The 22,595-nt window shown below is 44.4% G+C and overlaps 1 protein-coding gene across 1 annotated transcript in view; it reads left to right on the top strand.

The window, feature by feature from the left end:
• PDP1 (pyruvate dehydrogenase phosphatase catalytic subunit 1) overlaps nt 1–22,595 on the top strand; it is a 163,114-nt gene that overhangs the window by 11,284 nt on the left and 129,235 nt on the right. Inside the window, exon 2 of the transcript XR_014790045.1 lies at nt 21,213–21,334. The gene's annotated coding sequence lies outside the window, so the exon portion shown is untranslated. The remainder of the gene's footprint in view (nt 1–21,212; nt 21,335–22,595) is intronic.

Raw genomic sequence — 22,595 nt, 5'->3', positions numbered from 1 at the left:
ATGACAACCAGTAATCTACTGTTTTATGTAAGCCAAATTTTACTAAAGGCTAGTTCTTTGTAAGTAATTCTTAAAACAGATTATGGAGGAAATGGTATTACCCCGCTGGGCATGTGTGTCTTCTACCATATCAATGGAAAGAGCACAGTATGTTTAGGGAAAAATAACTTTGGTCAGAAAACCGTTCTGTACACATTTCCCTTTAAGAGGAACTAGCTATATCCAGTGTTTTTACTCAAGTATGAAACAGGAAGGCCGGGGGGGGGGGGGGAGAGGCAGGAGCGAAAACAGTTGCTTTTTATTTCCTACTTGATGTTCCTTAGAGATTCTCCAATTCCCTAGATCTGAGTTGTTCCTGATATATGTCTCAGTGCAAGCTGCTATCTATTGGCTATTTCTAAAATATAGTACAGACAGGTAACCAAGCTTTGGCTGGATAACTTCAACTTGGTATATGAAATTCAGCTCTTTTTCTTCCTGTTAACAGCATGTGGGCCTTGTTCTCTCCTGGCAAGAGTCCAACTGGGCAAACTGACCTTCACAGCAACTGGAATGTTTGAAGATGCTGTGACATCACACCAGCTTGAGGCTTGGAGGAACTGACAATTATTTACAGTACTTATGTACTGCCCCATAACAAAGTTCTGTGGGTGGTTTACAGTAAAAGTTAAATACCATGAAGTATGCAAATAAACTATAAATATACAATCTAAAATAATAATTAAAAACATGGCAAGATAAAACCCATGTAAAATAAGCAACAGGGAATAATAATAGTGAAAAAGATCTAAAAACCACTGTGTTTTTTAAGACTGAAAGGTCTGGGCACGTAAAAAGATCCTTACCTGATACAGTACTTTTTATAGTGCATGCACACACGTGTACACACATACACTTCATAGTCATATACTTTCAGAGTTATGCAGTCTTGCCTGCTTTAGGTAAGAGCAGTTCTGACCAGCTCACAGGGAATTTCCCAATCTGGTTCTGCCTTCTGGCAAAAGTATAACTGTTGGTTCCAGTATCCCTGAGCTACTCTTGTTCCCTAATTTCTTCACACATGCATGCACATACTCTCTCAAAAATGCGTATCAGCCTTTTTCCTTAAAGTCTGTTCAACCAATCTAGAAAAAAGTTTGCCCACACCGTCCTTTTGTCCCCTCTATTGCATTTTAGAATTGTAGTTCACAAAAGAGGCAGAGCTACTGTTCTGTAGTGGTGGCACTGTATTTGGTACTTGGCAATTAAAGTAATGAATCTTACTGGGTTTTCTTATGCTTATTGTCATGTGACATGCTGGCTAGCAGAATGCCAAGAGCAAGGGCATGATGGGCACAGTGGTGAAGATGGCCAGTGCGTTGCTCCAGAGTTTGGTGCCTGTGCCAAATACTTTTCAATAGTTCTATTTGTGACTTGGATGAGGTCCTGGTGTTGGCAGTCTTGCACTGCTGCTTTATGTTTTGTGATCTGTTCCAGCTACAGATTAGCTGCCAGTGCTTTTGTTGACATTGGTCTGAATTTGCATGTGCATTAATGTGAGAGAAGACACTCCCCAGTTGCCCATCTGGTGGGTGGTTCATATTGCCCGGTGGGATATAATTCCATAATAAGGTGGTGGACTGAGGGTAAACCTCACTTTTCTGCATTCTCTGTCTGCATGCTCCACTGCTATTTCCACCACTATCCTCCCTCCCCTGTCTCTGAAACTGATACGGTCAGGGAACAAACTTCTCGAATGACATGAACTAGCAAGGTTGGATGAAAGCCTTGCTAGTTTTAATCGTATTGGTTTTATTTTTTCAGAAGGGCATGTATTGTGTATATGCACACACCAATGCTAGTGTTTTAGTTTAAATACTAAGAATAATGATGTAGGCATCAGTGAAATTGACACAGCTTTCCCTGATCCTGTCATTTGCACCCAGGAGTGTCTTGAGTGGTGGAGATAGATTAGAAAATTGACATGTGGCAGATTCCCACAGTCATAGAAAACGGAGTCAAGTAAAAGAGGTGTGCCTGCTACAGTGTATCCATTAATAATGACCAAAGAAATGCTCCTTGATGGGGTGGAGAGGTTAAAATGAGAAAAGGATGGTAAATGTATACACTTCTAAATGTATATGATTCTGACAAAAACTGGGAGGAGGACTGAAAATGATCAGATAGGTGACATGAACTGCAGGAAAATTGATAGTAAATCTACCTATGTGACCATGAATTGATTTTAAAAACTCTTACAATTGTTATAACTGCATCTGTATTTGCCTTTCACATGTACATACCAACAGTGGGAGAGATACTCAGAAGTGTTATGTGTGAAAACTGTCTGACTTAAGGTGGCGGGGTGGTCTCAGAATAAGAAACATAGCTGCTAACCTCGGAGCAGCCTTGTTGATTTTGTGTTTGCAGGAAGTCGATGCAGCCAAATAATGGTCATGACTGGGCTAGCTCATCTTTTGCCAGGGCCAAGTGAGCCTTTAGGGGATTTAGGCTACACATATATACTCGGTTTTTCAATACACAGGAAACTGCTTACACTGAGTCAGGCTACTTGTCCACCTAGTCCAGTCTTATCTACTCTTAACAAGTAGTGGCTCTCTAGTTCTCAGGTAGAGATCTTTCCCATCACCTGCTACTTGATCATTTAAACTGGAGGTGCCAGAGGATGAACCTGGGACCTTCTGCATGAGCTACGGTCCTTCCCCAAATACACAGCTTTGGTCTATAGAGTCCCCCCACATTTCCACATGTTACCCTTGAAACTTGCATTCAGCACCTCCACTGCCTAGCCACCTTCTCCTCTCCTTTAAAAAGAAACTGGCGGAAAGGTAGTTTAACTATGCTGATTATAACCATGCATCCTAAGGGAATTTGGTTAGAATCTGCATAATTGGCTTCCTTAATTTCTTGTGCATACTGCTTTACACCAAAGGAAAGTTTGCATATTCCTGACTGTCCTAATGAACCCTCTCCAAGATTGATATAGCAGAAGCCCCATAGAGGTCTTATTTGAGAGGGAGGTGTGGTCACAACATGTCTTTCCTCTTCCAGATTTCTGAGTGCTCACACCTTGACTGTGCTGACCTTGGCCTGTTCACACAACCTTGGTACTACTGTTTCAGAGTCTCTGGCTTATTCCTATAGCATCTCCCCATCATCCACTTTATCCTATCTATTCCAGCCTTAAGAAAGCAGAGTAAATAGTGCGTCCCCAGTAGGTCTGAAGTTTTGTTCTTGTTTAACCTCAGTTCTGATGAGACATGGATGCCTCTCCTTGTTTTTAACCCACAAGCTGTGGGTCATACCTGGCTGTATGTTCCCTGCAATTGCAGGGATGTTACAGCATTGGTTGCCACCTGCACCAGCAGGATTTGGGTAACATTTGCCTATTCCAGAACCCTCTTCAGATGCTGCTGCAGCCTGCGCACTTGGGCATTGAAACAATGTAGTGATGTACCTGTGGTTCAAGTGTTGCATAACATTAAAAAGATGAAAATACATGGTTTTGAGTTCAGGTTTTAAACCTTGTCTGTTATAGCACACATTGATGATGCCAAACTTATCCTAATCATATGAAAAGCTCCACAACTCAAAAGCATACATTAAACCATTTTAGGGGAGAGGGAAGAAATAGAAATTGTACCAATGAAAGACCGTGTAAACAGGAAATGTGGGTATTATAAACTACCCAAAAGAATTGCAATGTTCTTAGGGGGAGAATTTTGGCAGAATGGAACTCTGCAATCTCCGTTTACATTTTCCCCATGGCGGATCCATAAATCCTCCTCTGAGGGCTGGGCAGGCTTCAAGCAGTTTGAAAAGGATGTTAGGTTCTAACAAGTATTTTATAGGTGCACATAACCCACTTTTGGAGATGCTGAGGCAGGTGCACCTATGGCCTCCATTCTTCTCACTCCCAGATAGTATGGGCATGGCTACTGTTGTTCTTGGCTTAGCAGCGAAGAGAATGACCTGCCCTTAACTGCATGTCCTTGTCTTTGCAATAACTCATGTTGGCAGCCTGGATGCTTAGTAGTAGACTGTGGCAAGTGATGCAGAATTAACTGTTTTAAGGTTCTTCCTCCGCCTTTCCCACCGCACCAGGTGCTTTTTATTGTGGCTCCTAGCAGGGAGTTGACTAACAATCTTGGATCTTCCATGTTTTATCCTTCTTTCACTTTGTAACAGTACATCTTTATTTTAAGTGGCATCTGAGAATTTGCAGAGGCTCATCCTAGTCAGTTGATAAAAAAGCTGTGGCAGTTTGTCTTTGGCTTGCTTGTTTTTCTGCAGTTCTGCATTTAAGCCCCTGACCTAACTCTGGATGGAATTAGTATTTGTTTTAAAAAATCATCTCCACATGAAGCCTGACAAGTTCAGATATAGGTAATAACTGCTAATCCGCTGATATTTCTTAAAATCACTGTGAGGGACTATCCATAACATGCTACAGACTGGTTAGGTTAGGAGTAGCAAAGTTGTGATAGAGGGATTTAGTATTTAGAGGGGATTCTTGTCATATTTTTTTGAGAACCTTCCCCAACCTGTGCCCTCCAGATGTATTAAATTAATTCCCATCAACTGCAGCTGTCATGGCCAATGGTCAGGGATTATGCAAGTTGTAGTTCAAAACATTTGGGGAGCACCAGGTTGGGGAAGACTGCTTTATGGGACCTTGCTAACAGAAAAAGTCCAAATTAAAGACTGCTTCATTATTATTTAGCATATATGATACCTGCTGTCCTACTCACCCTCCCTCAACAAATACATGCATGCTCACAAACTAGTAAAGCAAAAATGTCAGGATGCTGTTTGTTCTGTTTCCATTATGATAGCTGTCAAAAGGCTTTTGATGTTTAGCACAGAGGGTGACAGTAAAAGCTCTGTTCTGGAATCAAGGAAGTCTTTGGTAAGAGATCAAGTGTTCTAGGCTACAAATACATAGGGGAGGGGGTTGTGAGCACTTCTTTTAAAGAATCAATCAAGCGTGAAATATTGCAATAAGAAATCTGTCAAGCCTAAAATAGCTTATATCAGAACATCTGTAAAACCTCAAATAGTAATGAGAGCATTAGCATTTATCCTTCCATGTCAGAATAATTACATTCCTTTGAAATATATAGTTCATTATATTTTCTGGCTGAAATTTCTTAAAGCGTTGTTGAACATTTTTACTACCTTGTTTCTGGGTGTGATGTAACATAGCCCTTCAGCCAGATAGGTCACAATCCATCTGACATACTTGCTTACTCTTTTGCTTTGGAGAACACTCCATTTTACTGGTTTAGCAACAGTCTAGATATGTAGTGTCTTCAAACAAAAAAATAGAACACCCATGTGTGGAAAAGAACCTTTTGCAACTTAAATCTTCCTTCCAGCATTTTTTACAATAGTTGGTTTGATAACTGTGTCAACTCATTTGCTGTGCATGTGTGTGTTTTTCTAGGTGGCCGGTAGGGTATCTAAGGCTGCAATCCTATGCTCGCTTACTTGAGAATAAGGCTGCTTCCAGATGGAGAGCTCCTACCACTACCAATCAAAAGGCATCATGCAGCTATTCTGTCTTTCCTTTAAGATTTTTTTTTTTCCTGGAACAAAAAGTCTGAAGTAGCAGTGGGAAAACACAGGAGGGTTAAACATGGAAAACAACCATTACTAGCATGAATATATGAATACTAGCATTTTCAACTCAGGTGTTAGAACCTGAATACAAAAGCATAGGAAGCTGCCTTTAGTTGGTAGGACTCAAGTCACATGCACTGCTGGTATCCCTGGAAACAAAATTGGCACATAAACTAAGTAGCTCTATCTTGGCAACTCTACTGCCTTTATTAAGTAAAGGGGCCTTTTGATCTACAGTGATATTATGATCCTATGTGGGACAGATTACCAATAACCAGCAATCTGTTTTAAGTTTTCCAGTGAAGCATGGAGTAATAAGCACATTGAACCCAAAGATGAAAGGAAGTAACCACCAGATTATATTAGCATGATAGCTAACTTTCTAGAGATATTGACATAAGCCTAGGTTCAAAGAAAAAGGATAGATCACACATATCTAGGACAGAACCAGCTACTTAGCAACTGAGCTTTGCTGTTTTCCTCACAGCAGTTCCTGCTGAAGAGGCAATCTGCTTGTTAAGAGTGCTTTCCAAGAGTGGGATTAGCGGTGAAGAAAACAGCATGCAAAGCTCCACTTCTAAGTATATGCATGCTCTGTAGATGTTCATCATGGAAACATGAAGAGGAAGGGCTGTAGAGCATATGCTTTGCATGCAAAGGTGTAGTCCCCGCTATCTCCAGTTAGGGCTGGGAAAGACACCTGTCTGAAATACTGGAGAACCCCCGCCAGTCAGTGCAGAACAGCCTGCTGCCCTCTAGATCTTTTGAACTTCAACTCTCATCATTCCCAGCCAGCATGGCCAATAGAATGCTGAGAGCCATAGTTCAAAATGTCTAGAGGGCACCAGGTTGAGGAAGGCTGGCATAGACAATACTGCACTAGATGGACCAACCATCTTGGTATAAGGCAGCTTCCTACATTCCTATATAGTTCAAAGAGCCAGGTAAGGAAAATGTATTCCATATTTTCAGTATTTATTTCACACACGGCCCCAAAGCCCATATCAGTCTGGAAAACATAACCCTTTCACCTGATGTGGACTTTGTATGAAAGATGGGTCTTTTTCAACAAGCAACACAACCAGAATACTGAACAAACATATTAATTGCAATGTCCCAGTAGTTTTCTAGAATTTGATAGAACTGGACAACAGTTGTAAAAGCCAGAGTATCTCAGGTTTCTTTTTAAAGCAGCAAATTTACAAAATGCTCATGTAACAGCTGTAACATGTTATACCATTTGAGGGATAGAGCTTGTATAGCTCGTGTGTCTGCCTTCCCATCTCTGATTGCCTCCAGTTATATAGCCCTTTCCCCTTGAACGTTGCTCTTACCTTCCTCCTGCCCTCACGCTGCTCTTTGCCTGAGACCTGTGTGTAAGTTAAAGGCCATAACAAAGGGAGTTAGAGTGAATGTTCTTCAGACAGTAGCAATTTGGAGTCATTTTAAAGTTTTCCCTTTAAATCAGTTTGAAATAGCTGTCATCTGATTAAAAGGTGACCTCTCTTCCTCAGCATAAGCAAATATATCCCAGCAGTTGTCTGACACAGGCAAGTTTTCATGATGTGAATACAATCCCCACAGGGCCACGCCCCTTTCCCCTGGCTCCATCCAATTGTTTGGTCATTTTCCAGCTTTTGCACAGTGTTTTTTTTCCCCCATTCTAAAAGTCAGTGGCTTGTGAGAGAACCTATCAGTTATGTTCCAGCTCCAACTTTCTCTTCCCCATCCCAAGTCTGTCGCCAGCAGAGAGAAGTGAACCCATGGGGAATGGCTGCTCTTTATATATTTTGATCGATGGCGGTAAAGAACGTACCCTATGCATGTTAAAAGTGCCTTTCTGTCAAGTATCCACAGGGGTAGGCCCCATCCCTTTCCCCTGAGCACTGATTGCTTTTGTGCACTTCCCCCCCTCCCCCTCCCCCTCCCCCTCCCCAATCGAAAGGTTGAAATGCCCAAAGGAAGTAAGAACTTTAAGCTCAGGTCTGCTGGTATTTGGGCCACGCCCCTTTTGCCTTTGGTTCCACCCAGCACTGGAATGTGACCCCCAAGAGCTGCTCTGAAATGGTATTCTTCCCTCAGGCTGAAAGAGATCCAGTACCCCTGACTTAAACGAATACAACCAGCTCACAGCCAGCCAGGATCAGATGTGGTGCAGTGCTTAGTGTCAGGCTAGGACATGGGAGACTCAAGTGCAAAACCTCACTCATGGAACTCACTGGGTGGCCTTGGGTCAGTTACTATCTATCAAGATAACCTATCTTGCAGGTTTGTTGTGAGGATAAAGTGGGGAAGGGGGAGAGAGAAAACCATGTACTTCAGCTCCATGGAGGAATTCTGGATATAATGGTAATAAATAAATGAGGGGGACACAGAGCAAGGTTTCCTGATAAGAAGAAGCACCAAAATCTCTCCTAGAAATTAACTTGGAATATAGCACTTTACTGGATAGGATGTTCAGATGCAAAAGCCCACAGGGCTCCTGTGCCATCAATAGTTAGATTTGAATAAGCTCTGAAATTACAGGAAATGCAATTTCGGGGAAGATGCTTCTGTTTTCCTGGCTAGCTGAACAGATAATAATCAAGAACTTTGGGGAAAACAACTGTGCACCAGGGTACATACCACAGAGAGCAAGTGGCTCCATGACACAAAACGAATCTGTCAAATGAAGCAAAGCCAGTTTTGTGATCAGCGTGGAACACATCTGACCTGTCAAGGTGCTAACTTTATATGAGCAAAAACAAAAAGATAGTTACAGGAGAAGTTCTGTTAGTGTTTATATTTCCATATGTCGTTATGAAATGCTAGCATGATTTTCTAGCACTGACAGTGGAAATAGCAATGTTGGTTCCTGCTTCCAGTGGAAGAACACAAGCGGTAATTAATTCCTGCAGAAACATTTGCTTCATATTTCCATTTCCACGTGTGCATCTCATGCTCCTCAATCCAGACAGGCAAATTTAGTTATCTACTGCTATCATAACCACCCAGTATACCCTATACGCTGGCAGAAAAGTTGAACATGGCTGCAGATTTGCAGTGGTTTAGCTCTGGAATGGAGTACATTTTGTAGGAGGTTATTAGCGCTTACAGCAGGGGTGGGCAACACATGGACTGTATGCAAACCCCAGTGCCCCTGCCACCATCACACAGCTGAAATTCACGACAACGGGAAAACCACTGACAGTTCTGCTGAATTTTCAAGCTGAATTTGGCCATTTTAGCCTTCCATGGTGATTGGAGGGCTATGGCAGGGGCGTGCCCCTTGAGCGGGTGCTCAGAGGAGGGGGTTAATGGCCCCTGGGCCTCCAGAAGTTGCCCACCCCTAACACAAAGGTTTTGGGTGCTAAATTCCAGAAGTCTGATCCCAGAATTGCCCTTTCAAGATGCCATTTCTGCATACCTTGGCTTCATGTCACATGTACTGGGAAGGCAGCAAACATTTGTTTGCATGTCACATTTCAAACATTTCCCCCCTACAAGTGTTAACTTCTGAAGAGAATTGGCCTAAGAAAGAATGGAGAACTTCCTAAGGGAGTCAGGGAGGTTCGTAGGGCCAAGATTTGGGTTCTAGGACCCTTTCAGAGATTGGGCTGATAGGGGAGAAAGGAGACGCAATTAGACTGGTATTGGTATAATGCAGCAGTTTTCTCAGACCAGAGTCCAAATTATAGAACAAAGGAAAACGTGGTGCCCTCCAGATGTTTTGGACTATAACCCGCAGAAGCCCAAGTCAGCATGGTCAATGGTCAGGGATTATGAGAGCTGTAGTCCAAAACATCTGGAGGGCACCACGTTGCCTCCTTCTATTATATATATTAAAATGCTTGCTTTATTATGTAAAAGAATATATAGGGCAGGATCCAGCACTGCTGTTCCGCTTGTGCTACTGATGTACTGCTAGCATAAGCTACATCTAGCAGTACATCTCCAGAATATGCTGGTGCGATGGGTTTCCCTGGGAAACCCATCGTGCCAGCTTACGCTATTGCCATGCTGCTAGAGGTTGCTTATGCTAGCAGAATGTCAATAGCGTAAGCAGATCGGCAGTGTTGGACACCGTCCAATGTCTACGTAGGTGCCCAAATGTCTTGGGACCTGGATACTGCCTTCTACTCACATGAGCCTCCAGACACTGCATTTGCCATGATCCAAGGTTCCAGACATTTTGCTTCCAGAGGCGGAGGACAAGATGGCATCTCCCCCCATTCCATGTATGGAAGCCAACCAGACTGGCAGTTGAATCTTGGTTCAACACCAGTGATGGGCCAGCATCCTCCACTGCACCCAAGGGTGTAGGGCAGGCTGCAAGGCCCACAGAGCTCTGTCCTCTCACCCCTTTCTGCTACTCCCCACCCCTCGGCATCTACTGCCTCGGGGAGCCACCAGATTCTCCAGATCTCCCCCATCATCTGGAATTTGGTGAACGATGGAGAGCCTTTTCACCTGGGGCACTCAGCTTATTGGATGGCCTCTGCAAATGGGTGCCCATATTGACATCATTCTGGTGCCAGACATTTTTAGAGTGCATGGTTACGTGAAAGTAAGTCCCATGGTGTTCACTGGGGATTACTCCCGAAAAAGTATGCACAGGGTGTGCTGTTAGTTGCCCAGGCTTTTAACGGGCAATATTAATTTACTCTATGGTGTTCTAATTTGCTTTTCTGTCAGCTTTGCAATAGTTTTATGCTGAATTTTCATATTGTTATTCCACGCTCCTCTTTGTTTTTATTTCTTGATTTCTGACATTTTTATAAACCACCCTTCATCCAGAAATGATCCCAAGACAGTGTATGCAACATTTTTTTAAAAATGTGACTACACTTGAGAGGTCATGCTTGCTGAATGCCACCCTAATAGCTTCTTCACTAAAGGGCAGCCCAAAAATCTTTTAAACAAATGCACAATATTAAAAAATCCTCCTTGAAAATAAAACAAAAAAGGAGGGATTGTCCTGCCACCCCTATGATTCCCAGAAATTGCTAATGAAAAAGGGTGACACTTGAGGCAGCAAAATGCCACGACACTAAATCGATGCTTACAAAGTCTTGTGGAACCTCAAATAAAAAGACATCATACAAGACATACATGTGAAAACTGTATTGAAAGTATTCTTCCATATACTGGAATGGAAGAATGTTGTTGTTGTTCAGTCGTGTCCGACTCTTCATGACCCCATGGACCATAGCACGCCAGGCCTTCCTGTCCTGCGCTCTCTCCCGGAGCGTGCTCAAGTTCATATTCATTGCATCCGTGATGCTATCTAGCCTTTCTTTATAATGCATTGAGCTACAGTCAGGGCCAGAAATAGTGGAACAAGGATAACTGTTTTGGCAGTTGGCCTCTGTACACCACCACATTGAAGTTGAAAGGAAACACACCCAGATGGGAGCGAAGTCAGGACTTTCAGCTGTAATTCAAGGGGTTGGACAAAAGTGGAGCACTAACCATTCAGGAAGTACAGCCAGTGGCATACACACGTCCCCATTGTTGGTGGCTCATAAGTAATGGAACAAACCAACATAATTTCAAACTTAAGGATCACCTTTAATACCTGGATGAAGATCCTCTGCAGTCAAGGACTGCCTGAAGTCTGGAACCCATGGACATGACCCAATGCTGAGTTTCCTCCCTCGAGATGCTTTGCCAGGCCATTACTGCAGCTGCCTTCAGCTGCTGCTTGTTTGTGGGTCTTTCTGCCTTCAGTCTTGTCTTTAGTAAGTGAAAAGCATGCTCTATTGGGTTGAGATCAGGTGACTGACTTGGCCATTGAAGAACATCCCACTTCTTTGCCTTCAGAAACTCTTGAGTAGCTTTTGCTGTATGTTTTGGGTCATGATCCATCTGCAATATGAAGCGGCGTCCTATCAGTTTGGCAGCATTCGGCTGAATCTGAGCAGAAAGTATAGCCCTGTACACTTCAGAATTCATCTCACTGCTTTTATCAGCAGTCAGGTCATCAATAAATACCAGTGACCTAGTTCCATTGGCAGCCATACATGCCCATGCATAACACTGCCTCCACCATGTTTGACAGATGATGTGGTATGCTTTGGATCATGAGCTGTTCCTTTCCTTCTCCATACTTTTATCTTCCCATCATTCTGGTACAAGTTAATCTTGGTTTCATCAGTCCAAAGAATCTTATTCCAGAACTGGGCAGGCTTTTGTAGGTGTTTGCTGGCACAGGCTAATCTGGCCTTTCTGTTCTTGAGTATTACCAGTGGTTTGCACCTTGTTGTGAAGCCTCTGTATTTACATTCATAAAGCCGTCTCTTGACTGTAGATGTTGACAATGACATGCCTACCTCCTCAAAAGCGTTCTTGACCTGGCGAGATGTTGTGAAAGGGTTCCTCTTCACCATGAGCAGAATTCTGCGGTCATCCACTTTAGTTGTCTTCTGTGGTCTTCCAGGCCTTTTGCTGTTGCTGAGCTTGCCAGTTGATTCCTTCTTTTTCAGGATGTTCCAAACTGTTGTACTGGCCACTCCCACTGTTTTTGCTGTCTCTCTGATGGGTTTATTTTGTTTCCTCAGCCTAATGATGGCCTCCTTCACTCACATGGATGCCTCTTTGGACCTCATGTTGGGAGTTCCAGTGAACAACTACCAAATGCAAATGTAACACTCAGAACCACCTCCAGTCCTTTTCTCTGCTTGATTGGTCATGGGGTACCCAGGAAACAGGCCACACCTGGCCATGCAGCTGCTTGTCAGCCATTTGTTCCATTACTTATGAGCCACCAACGATGGGTGTGTGTGTGTATGCCACTGGCTGTCCTACTTGAATGGTTAGTGCCCCACTTTTGTCAAACCCCTTGAATTACAGCTGGAAGTCCTGACTTCACTCCCATCTGGGAGTGTTTCCTTTCAACTTCAATGTGGTGGTGTACAGAGGCCAACTGCCAAAACAGTTATCCTTGTTCCAATATTTCTGGCCCTGACTGTATATCCAACTGTGTCATTCCACCAATGGGAGAGAACCTCTGGAAGAACTGATTCCCCCCTCCCCCTGCAGCCCCCCGCATGGGGCCCAAATCTGCTCCAGAGGGTTGGAGGAGGAGAGGACAGGGAAGTCCCATTGCCCGTGCGGAAGCCCATTGCACCAACAGACTTCCATCATGTGACAGCTGGATCCAATCCATTGTGCTTTGTATTAACAGCATTTTATACTTCACCTGTGCAAATTACATACATAAATGTTACAAAGAGCACAGATCCCCCTGTCTTGTTCTACAGAAGATGAACCAACTGACTTTCTACTTCCTGCACCCCAAGCCCATATGATAAAAAAAATACACAGAGAAGCATTTTTCTGGCTGCCCTCACAATTGTGGAATTACTCTCACTGGCAACCTGCTGGCATCTGAGTATCTTCATGAAACAGTGTAAGACCCTTTATTCATGTCTGGAGGAAAGGGCTGCAGGCTTCGGTTTTCCAGGGCTGGAGCCAGTCAGAACTCCGAAGGAGCTATCCAAGGCATTTTGCTTTGCTTTACACCTTGGATAGCCCCTTTAGAGTTCTGACTGAAACCCGGAGCAGATTTACCACCCCACTGACATTGGAGCCACCAGCCTCCAATGGCTAGAGTTAAAGTAGTGTGGACAAAAGGGGTTCAGTTTAACCCAGACCTATGCATACTCAGATACCCCACTTAACTCAGCAAGTGTGAGAAATTTTGCAGCTACGCAGCCTAATCTTGTGCTTGTGTTCAGTGGGGTTTTCTCCCTAGGAAGTGCTTTTAGGTTTGCAGCCTAGCAACACAATTGCATCCATCTTTGCTTACTCAGAAGTAAAAACCCACTGAATTCAGCTTACTCCCAGGTAAGTGTGCATAGGACTGTGTGGTGCAATCTTATATATGTTTACTCAAAAGTAAATCCCACTATATATTTTTTATTATTTTTAAAATGTATAACCCCCCCCCCCCTTTCAGGCACAGTATGCCAGGGGCCTGTACACAACATCAAAAACTGACAAGTCCAGTAAAAAAACAAAAATACCATTACACACTAAAAAGGAAGCTGGACAACAATAACTCTACAGCCAGAAAACTCAACAATAATCAGTTCAGTTTGAAAGTAACTTAAATTGATCTCTCTCTCTCTCTCTCTCTCAAACGTTAAAAAGCCTAGACAAAAAGAAATATTTTGACTTGGCACTGAAAAAAAAAACAACAACAAATTTTGCACCAATTGGATCTCCTTTGGAAGGGCATCCCAGAGTCAGAGTGCCACCATAGAGAAGGCCCTCTCCCTTGTAGACACATAATGGAGAGCCAGTGTGGTGTAATGGTTAGCGTCTCGGACTGGGACTCAGGAAACCTGGGTTCTAGTCCCCACTCAGTCATGAAGCTCGCTGGGTGACTTTGAGGCAGTCATTGACGCTCAGCCCAACCTACCTTGTAGGGTTGTTGTGAGGATAAAATGGAGAGGAGGAGAACCATGTAAGCTGCCTTGGCTTCCTTGCAAAAAGAAAAAAGGTGGGATATAAATATGATGATGATATCTTCCACTGAGAGTATTTGAAAAAGGGCTTCCTCTGAAGATTTTAGTGCACAGGCACAATAGTATGGGAGGAGGCAGTCCTTCAGGAATTTGGGCCCCAAGCCATTTCAGCTTCAAAGGGTGGTAACCAGCACCTTGAATTGGGCTCACTAGCAAACAGAGACCTGGCATAATTCCCTAATAATTGGTGTAATATGGCCTCATCACGATGAACCCATCAGAATTCTGGCTACTGTAATTTGCACAAGTTGAGGCTTGAACCACTTTTCAGGACAGCCCCGCATATGCACTATGCTCAATTGGATTTACTCCCAGGTAAAAGAACAATCCTATGGCCCCTAGACAGAGTCTGCAGGGGCCACAGGATACTTCGGATTCCTGGATCCGGGGTCGGAGACAGCGCTCTGACCTTGGACCCAGGATTCTGAGCGCCCCTGCCCCTGCCCCCTGCCCCTGGAGGCCAGTGCAGAGAGAACAGCATTGGCTGCCTCTCTGAGGTCGCAAAGACGACCTCAGAGGGAAGGGAGGGGGCATGCCGAAGGGAGGGGAGGGCCTACACCATATCCCTATGCCCCCATCCCACCATATCCCTATGCCCCCATCCCACCATATCCCTGTGCCCCCATCCCACCATATCCCTATGCCTCCATCCCACCATATCCCTATGCCTCTGTCCCCAGCCTCCGTCTTCCCCTCCCCAGTGCCTCAGCTAGAGGGGCAAAAAAGCCCGTCTAGCTAAATTGCAGAGCAGGAGGTGCGGCGGAGGCAAAGATCGTCCCTGTTGCACCTCCCACTTTGCACTGGATGCTCATAAGCCTCTGAGTTCAGAGGCTCACAAGCAGGGGCATTGCTAGGGTCTTAAAAGATCCGGGGCACAGGCCTATAACACAAATTTGTGCACACACACACACACACAAGTCTAAGCGTACGTCTAATATATGTGTCTGTGCGTGTGGTGCATGCATGCAGTGTGCTTGCATGTGTGTATAGATTACATACATACATAAGAAGTATGCACTGACCCCCCACCCCACTTCAACTCAGACCCCGATTCAGCATTTTGGAAAACATGCCGCTTCTGCTCTGGCCAACTTGTAGTCGGACCACTTCAGCTCAGCACCAAACCTGAGTCAAGGTTTGGAAAAATGAGTCTTTATGCTTCCTGTTGACTACCATGGGAAATTAGAAAAAAAACTAACTTTTTTCTCTTGGTCAGAACTGGATAATTTCAGGCATAGTAGCTCCCTAGAAGGGGATTATACCTGCCCAATGTCAGAAAAATAGGTGCAAGGTTTATATTTTCTTTTAAAGGGAACTGCCAATAATGTTTTTTATTCCTTGGAAGAATTGGATAAAAATTTCCGGATTCATTGCCTCATCAGAGGAGATCATGTCTGCCAAATTTCAGAATGATAGCCACAAGGGTTTTTGTGCAAGGGTGGTCTTGACATTTTGAGGTCTCCAAAAGAAGACATACTTACCTCCCTATGTTCCTTGTGGACCATTGTTCTGAAAATTACAGATAGCCTAGAATTGTCCCTAAGTTTCAACCAGCAAAGTTTCAGAAGGATAGGTGCAGCAGTTCATGTGGAAGGGGAGTTCTCCAGTTTGGGGGTGGGAGTGATTTGCTTTCCCTTCCATTCACCCCCTCCCCAATAGTTTTTGGATAAATTTGTAAGAAAATGCACAGGTCATTAGAGATGTCCCCCACGCAAGAAACCTGCAAAGTTTCTGAAGGATACACATGCATTCTGGAGGTGACGGACTTGACCTTGGGGGAGCTGGGGGTGGTGACAGCCGACAGGAAGCTCTGGCGTGGGCTGGTCCATGAAGTCATGAAGAGTCGGAAGCGACTGACTGAATAAACAACAACAACAAGAATTTATTTACATTTCACCAATGTTAGCAGCAGGGGAACATGGATGGGAAGGTGCTATTACACTCATGTCTTGCTTGTGGGTTTCCAGTGGGCAACTGGTTGGCCACTGTGTGAACAGAATGCTGGACTAGATGGAGCTTGGTCTGATGCAGCACGGCTCTACTTACGTTCTTAAACAGAGATTGCCTCTGAGCATGTGCAGAATGTTCTTCTTTCACACTGAGCACTTGCATTCTCCCCCTACCAATTCTATTCCCTTCCATGCAACCATCCCTCCTCATCCTACCATCCTCCAGCAACTTTTCATAAAAACAGATGTAGGGGTGTACGAAACCCCGCTTACCTGGCTCCGCCGGGTTCCGCAGGTGGCGGTAGGCAATCCATTCCTCCCCCCAGAATCCTCGACGGGGGGGGAGGCGATCCGTTCCTCCCCCCCAGAATCCTGCCTGGCCAGCTCCGCTCCATGGCCAGGCCGTGGAGCCACCGGCCGGGCCAACCCACAGTGGGGCCTCCAGCTGCTGCCAGGCTGCTGCGGACGCAAATGGCGTCCTGCGTAGGGGACGCCATTTGCGTCCCTACGCAAGCCCGTGATAGGCTACGTAAATATTTACGTAGCCTATCACAGCTAAAGTGGGGATGCAAATGGCGTCCCCTATGCCATTTGAGTTCACGCTTTAGCCGTGATAGGCTACGTAAATATTTACGTAGCCTCTCACGGCTAAAGCGGGAATGCAAATGACGTAGGGGACGCCATTTTGATCCCTGCTTTAGCCATGATAGGCTACGTAAATATAAACACAGGCCGGCGTAGGGACACAAATGGCAGCCGCTACAACGGCCGCCATTTGTGGCTGCAGCAGCCCGGCAGCGGCTGCCGCCAGAGCCACAGCCAGTTAGGCTCTGTTTCGCGGGGCTTTCGCGGGGTGGTGGGGCGGGGGACTCCATTCCGCCACGGATTCTGGGGGGCCAAATTCACTGGAATTCGGGGCCCCTGGGATCCGTGCCGGAATTCTCTAAAATCCCTAAACAGATGGCTTGTTTTGTGCAACTCCTCTCTATGCACAAGCTCTCATTGTATCGTCCTCCCCGTAACTTCATTTGTGCCAAGACTTCACCAGGATTCAGCCAATGAGTCTGTTTTCAAAACTAGGGCTTAGTTATGGAGAAACTCTGAGCATGCACTAAGTGCCTTTCCCTCGCCACTGAAGCTAGAGTTCATGCAAAAAAAATGCCAAACCCACAAATGACAAAACATGCATAGGACTGAGCTGAAAGGGTGGTCAGTTCATTAGATGGAATTGGGTAGGCACTGTATTAAGCCTGCAGTACCATGCTCACAACTCAGGACTTATTTCTGAGTAAACATGCAGAACATCAAGGTGCAAACCTCCCTGCAAAAGTAACCTGTGCTGGAATCCTATGCACACTTTCCTGAGGGTAAGCCTCTTTAAACATAATGGGACTTCTCAGTCGGCATACATAGGATTGCATAAATTAGCAATATTGATCTCCCCTCCACTTAAGAAACAAACCAAAAACTCCTATTTTTATTAAAGTTTTCTGTTCAGAGGAACACAGGAAGTTGCCTTGTACTGAGTCCATCTAGCGCAGTATTGATGACACTGACTGGCAGCAGCAGCTCTCCAAAGTTTCAGGCAGGATTCTTTCGTAGCCCTACCTGGAGATGCTGGGGACTGAACCTGGGACCTTCTGCCTGCCAAGCATGTGCTCTGCCACTGAGCTGCAGCCCTTCCTATTGCTGGATAATGGCAACTGACAAACAAACAGCCCCAGATTTGTTTCTCTGCAACCATGTGAACCCACTCTTCTCAAAGGCTTAGGTGAGAAGGAGAAAAACCAACCCTCTTGTCTGTTTGTATAAAGTCAAATACAGTTCAGAACTTCTCTTGCCCACAGAAGAGAATTCTCTTTAAGAATTCCCCAAGATATGCTCTGGGTGGAATAAATAAGAGAAAGAAAGAACAGGAGAGGGGAGGGGAGGGGAGGGAAGAAGGAAAGAAGAATGGTGATTGGAAATGTGCATGTGGAGGGGGGGTAGAGAGAATTCCCTAAACCAAGTGGCTCCTTTCAGAGAGGTAGTACTTCAGAGGAATTTAGGAGGCTGTGGAGGGCTTGTAAGGATTGCATGGACTTAAATGAACTTTATGAGGTGAGGCGGCTGAGGGGGGGGGGAGGGTTTCCTAGCTTTTTTAAAACTGTAGAACCTATTTAAAAGCCCCAACCATTTCTCGATCGTGATGCCACATAGTCCTAACCCTCCCTTTGGGATTATTTGAGTCCTACAGCTATTTCGTAGAAATTAAAGTGGAGGGGGAGAAAGAAGTTTGTGGAGGCTGATTGGATCCTTTGCTGTACTGAAGCTACTAAACTTCTGCAGAATCCAAAGGTTCCAGTTTGGGGCAGTAAAATCAGATGCTTGTGAAATACCACACAACAGTGGGCATGTAAGAGCAGAAAAGAAAAGTAGGGGAGAGAGAGGTTTTTTGCACCTCAAAAAAACCCTACATCAGACATCCTAAGAGATCCAGGTCTGATAGGATTGCTCCCAGGGTGTGTTAAGGATTACAGCTTAAGTCTTGACATTTAGAGGGAAGAGCTATCCCTAGTGACCTCCTAATGGTCCTGTTAAACACCTTCTGATTAGGATCTCTAATCCCCCGGGTGACAGTTTTTACTTTTTGTTTTAGACTTTGAGAAAAGGAAAATTTACACATGGCTAGCGCAAAAGCCACTGGACCTAACTGTCTGAAATTTGGCAGGTTCATTCAGCTCCATAGGGCCTGCTGGGTCCTCAAATTCCATGAATTTATGTGGAAGCACACACAAAAAAATAGCTCTTTCCTGTGACACATTTTCTTGAAAATAGCAAACTTTACCTGTGACTAGCACAAAAGTCACTGGACATAACTGCCTGAAATTGGGCAGATTCCATCATCTCTACGGGGGTTGCTAGGTTTCCAAATTCCATATACTTATGTGGAAGAACAAAGAAATTATAGCTCTTTGCTTTGACACATTTTCTTGGAAAAAGCAAATTTTACCTGAGACTAGCACAAAAGCCACTAGGCCTAACTGTCTGAAATTTGGCAGACTCAGTCAATTCTATGGGGGCTGGCAGGTCCCCAAATTCCATGCATGTATGCAGAAGCACAAAAAAATATATAGCTCTTTGCTTTGACAGATTTTCTTGAAAATAGCAAATTTTACCTGTGACTAGCACAAAAGTCAGTGGACCTAACTGCCTTAACTTTGGCAGATTCAATCAGTTCCATGGGGGCTACCAAGCCTCCAAGTTTCATGTATTTATCATACAAACTATAAAAGTTATTGCCATTTTTGTTTTCCAATGCAAGTCAATGGGAAAAGGCAATTAGGACAGCTCAAAAGATCCAAGGCACAGCTCAACAAAGTTCCGGGGCCCGTGCCCAGGTAGGCCTGCAATTAACGATGCCCCTGCTTGCAAGTAGCAAGGGCAGATCCGATAGGATTGCTCCCAGGGTGTGTTAAGGATTGCAGCTTAAGTCTTGACATTTAGAGGGAAGAGCTGATGTTATATATTTCATATTTGTTTTTCAGTGCATGGGGGCAAGGATGGTTTGACTTTCAAGGCTGTATAGCTCGTCACGGCTGTTCTCCCCAAGTGCTTATGCTGCAGCAACAACAAGAGCCAAACACAGCTAATTTCATCCTGATTCCTGGGCAATGTCAGCAAACGTGCCTGGCCAAACAGCTAATTGTGAGAGGAAGGCCAGGCAGGCAATGCCATAATGACAACATTGCTTAATTTGTTGGTTTCTCCATTTTGTTTGATGTTTCTTTATCAAAGCTGGTTTGTCTTTGATGTTCCCTTCTCCAGGGTGCTCATTTCTACTCATAAAACATTTGTTCCCTGCATAATTTGAAAACTGAGATAATGCAAGGAAGAAACCCTCCCTTAGAAAATAAATGTCCTTTACAGGGACTAGGGGGGGTGGGATACCACTTCTTACAAAGAAATTTCCTCAAGTACAATAGGATACATGGAAGTGGGACTTGCTACAAAATGTTAAAATGTAGGGTGCTTCTGCTAAGGGAGCCAGCCAGCCATGCCTTTTCTCAGGATACTCCATTCCCCGCACGGTCAACATTCTGTAGCCGTTGAGCATGCTCAGCCCTCTTTGGGCTGGTTTTGATTACCCCACTTTAGGTTTCTCCCTCTCTCTCTCTCTCTCTCTGGGCTTTGCTACACAAGCATTTCATTGTGCACTCATCATTCCATACTCATAGTTGTTTATGGGCTCTTTAGACAATGACATGACCCTCCAATTTCACTTCTGTGTCTAACCATCAGTTTTGACAAGTTTTTGTAGAGAAGGGGAAATGCGTCATTTAATTGTGAAAGTGAAAGAAAGCATGATTTCCCCTGGTGTGTTTGCGCTATTCCGCTATACCACAGTGCCACCTAGAGGTTATCTAGCGGAAAAACAGAAAAGGAAATGCTCCTCGTGTAGTGCTCGGAGCGTAATTCTGCAACGAAACTGAAAGTAGATACAGTGGATTAACAGCCAATGAACAGCCTCATGTAGAAAATCTCTCTCTCTCTCTCTCAATCTCTCTCTCTCTTTCTGTTTTGAATTCCCACAACCTTGTGGTTTCCCCAAGCCCTTCCTCTTGTGCATGTATGGTGCCATTTTGGCTCTGGGTGTTTCCAGGCAAGGCTTTTACTGTGCAGTGGCCCTGTCTTATTCACTTCATTTTCCATTCATAGCCCTTCTGTGTTTTCCCACCACTTCTATCATCTTTTTTTCTTACCAGAAAAAATGCCTGTTGAGGAAGAAAAGACAGAATAGCTGCACAAGGCCTTTGGATCAGTAGCACCAGGAGTCTTCCATCAGGAAGTGCCCTATGTAAGGATCTCCACACGTGGCAAATTAGTTCACTTTTAGCGAATAGGATGATCCAGCTTAAAACTACACCGCATAGCAGATACGGACTGGCAAATTTGTCCAACTCGATCTTGTCAAGGTCCTTGTTTTTCCACTGCCAAGCTTTTTCCATTCCAGTTCCGCGAGAGCCCTTTTGCCCCTCACAGAAATGTGAACATATTTTTGTGCACATTTTTCAAATGCACACATTTTTCTTTGTGCATTTGTCAAATGTGTGCATGTTTGCAATCACCATTTTTTGCTGTTGTTTTGCAGAACACATCGCAAGCTCAGAAATGTACAGATTTCCAAGCGTAAATTGTGTTTGGGTCAAGGAGGTGCAAACCGGGTCATCTCGCGTTAAAATGCGAACCCAACAAATTTCTCTCGCATCCCTAGTAAGTAATATTTCTTTACGAATTTTGCAAACATGGTTCCCCCTGGTGGAAAAAAGTTGTTAAAGAAAAAGTAGCATACAAGAGAACTGAACACTTATTTTCTCTTCACTATCCCTTCCATGTATGGAACCATGTGGAGAAGTCTCTGTCTGAATCAGGTTGTAGATAAGTACATCCCATTTGCTGCAGTTGCACAAGTGGCTTCAGCCTGTATCTCTTCCCAGAACTGACTCCATCAAGAACCATGTTCCACCTGGCTGTCTCAGAGGGAGAAAGGATGGAGTCAGGTCCACCGCAGTGGCCGGTCTAGGACCAGCTGCTACCTTGCTCCACTCCCCCCAGATCAGTCTGGTGTTACCTGAATTAGCTGGTTTATATCTTCCCACCCTGTCCCTCCCGTGCCCCGCCCCCCACTTTTTATCATGTGTATTAAACTTTAAGATATTTTAAACTGTGAATATATAAATGGTATATAAATTTATACCACGACTAAAAAAAGATATTGTAGAGTTGGAAGAAGTGCAGAAAAGGGCGATTAAAATGATCAAGGGGCTGGAGCATCTCCCCTATGAGGGAAGGTTACAACAGCTGGGATGGTTTAGCTTGGAGAAAAGGTGAGTAAAGGAAGACATGATAGAGCTGTACAAAGTATGCATGGTATGGGGAACATGGATAGTGAGACATTTTTCTCCCTCTCTTATAATACTAGAACCTAGGGAATTCGCTACCACAAGATATAGCGTTGGCCACCAGTTTGGATGGCTTTAAAAGGGGATTAGATAAATTCATGGAAGAATCAATGGCTACTAGTCCTGATGGCTATATGTTGCCTCCAGTACCAGAGGCAGTATGCCTATGTACACCAGTTGCTGGGCAACATGGGCGGGAGGGTACTGTTGCACTCACGTCCAACTGGTTGGTCACTGTGTGATTAGAATGCTGGATTAGATGGACCCTTAGTCTGATCCAGCAGGGCTCTTCTTATGCTCCTACGTTCCTTGCTCTAATCAAGGTGGAGAACTTGTGGCCTTCCAGATGTTGTTGGACTCCCAACTGCCCTCAGCATGGCCTTGCTAGCATGGCCAATGGTCAGGGATGATTGGAGTTGCAGTCAAACAACATCTGGTGGACCACAAGTTCCCCCACCCCATCATTCATTCATAAATGAATGAATGAATAAATAAATAAATAAATGGGGCAATAGTTCACATTATAAGTTACATTGATGAATTTTTACCAGCCCAAAGAAGTATAGTGGTAC

This window comes from Heloderma suspectum, chromosome 4 (genome assembly GCF_057233095.1).
Source record: "Heloderma suspectum isolate Gila_16-S chromosome 4, 16-S_ref, whole genome shotgun sequence".
Taxonomy (NCBI): domain Eukaryota; kingdom Metazoa; phylum Chordata; class Lepidosauria; order Squamata; family Helodermatidae; genus Heloderma; species Heloderma suspectum.
This window is presented reverse-complemented; position numbering and strand designations above follow the sequence as displayed.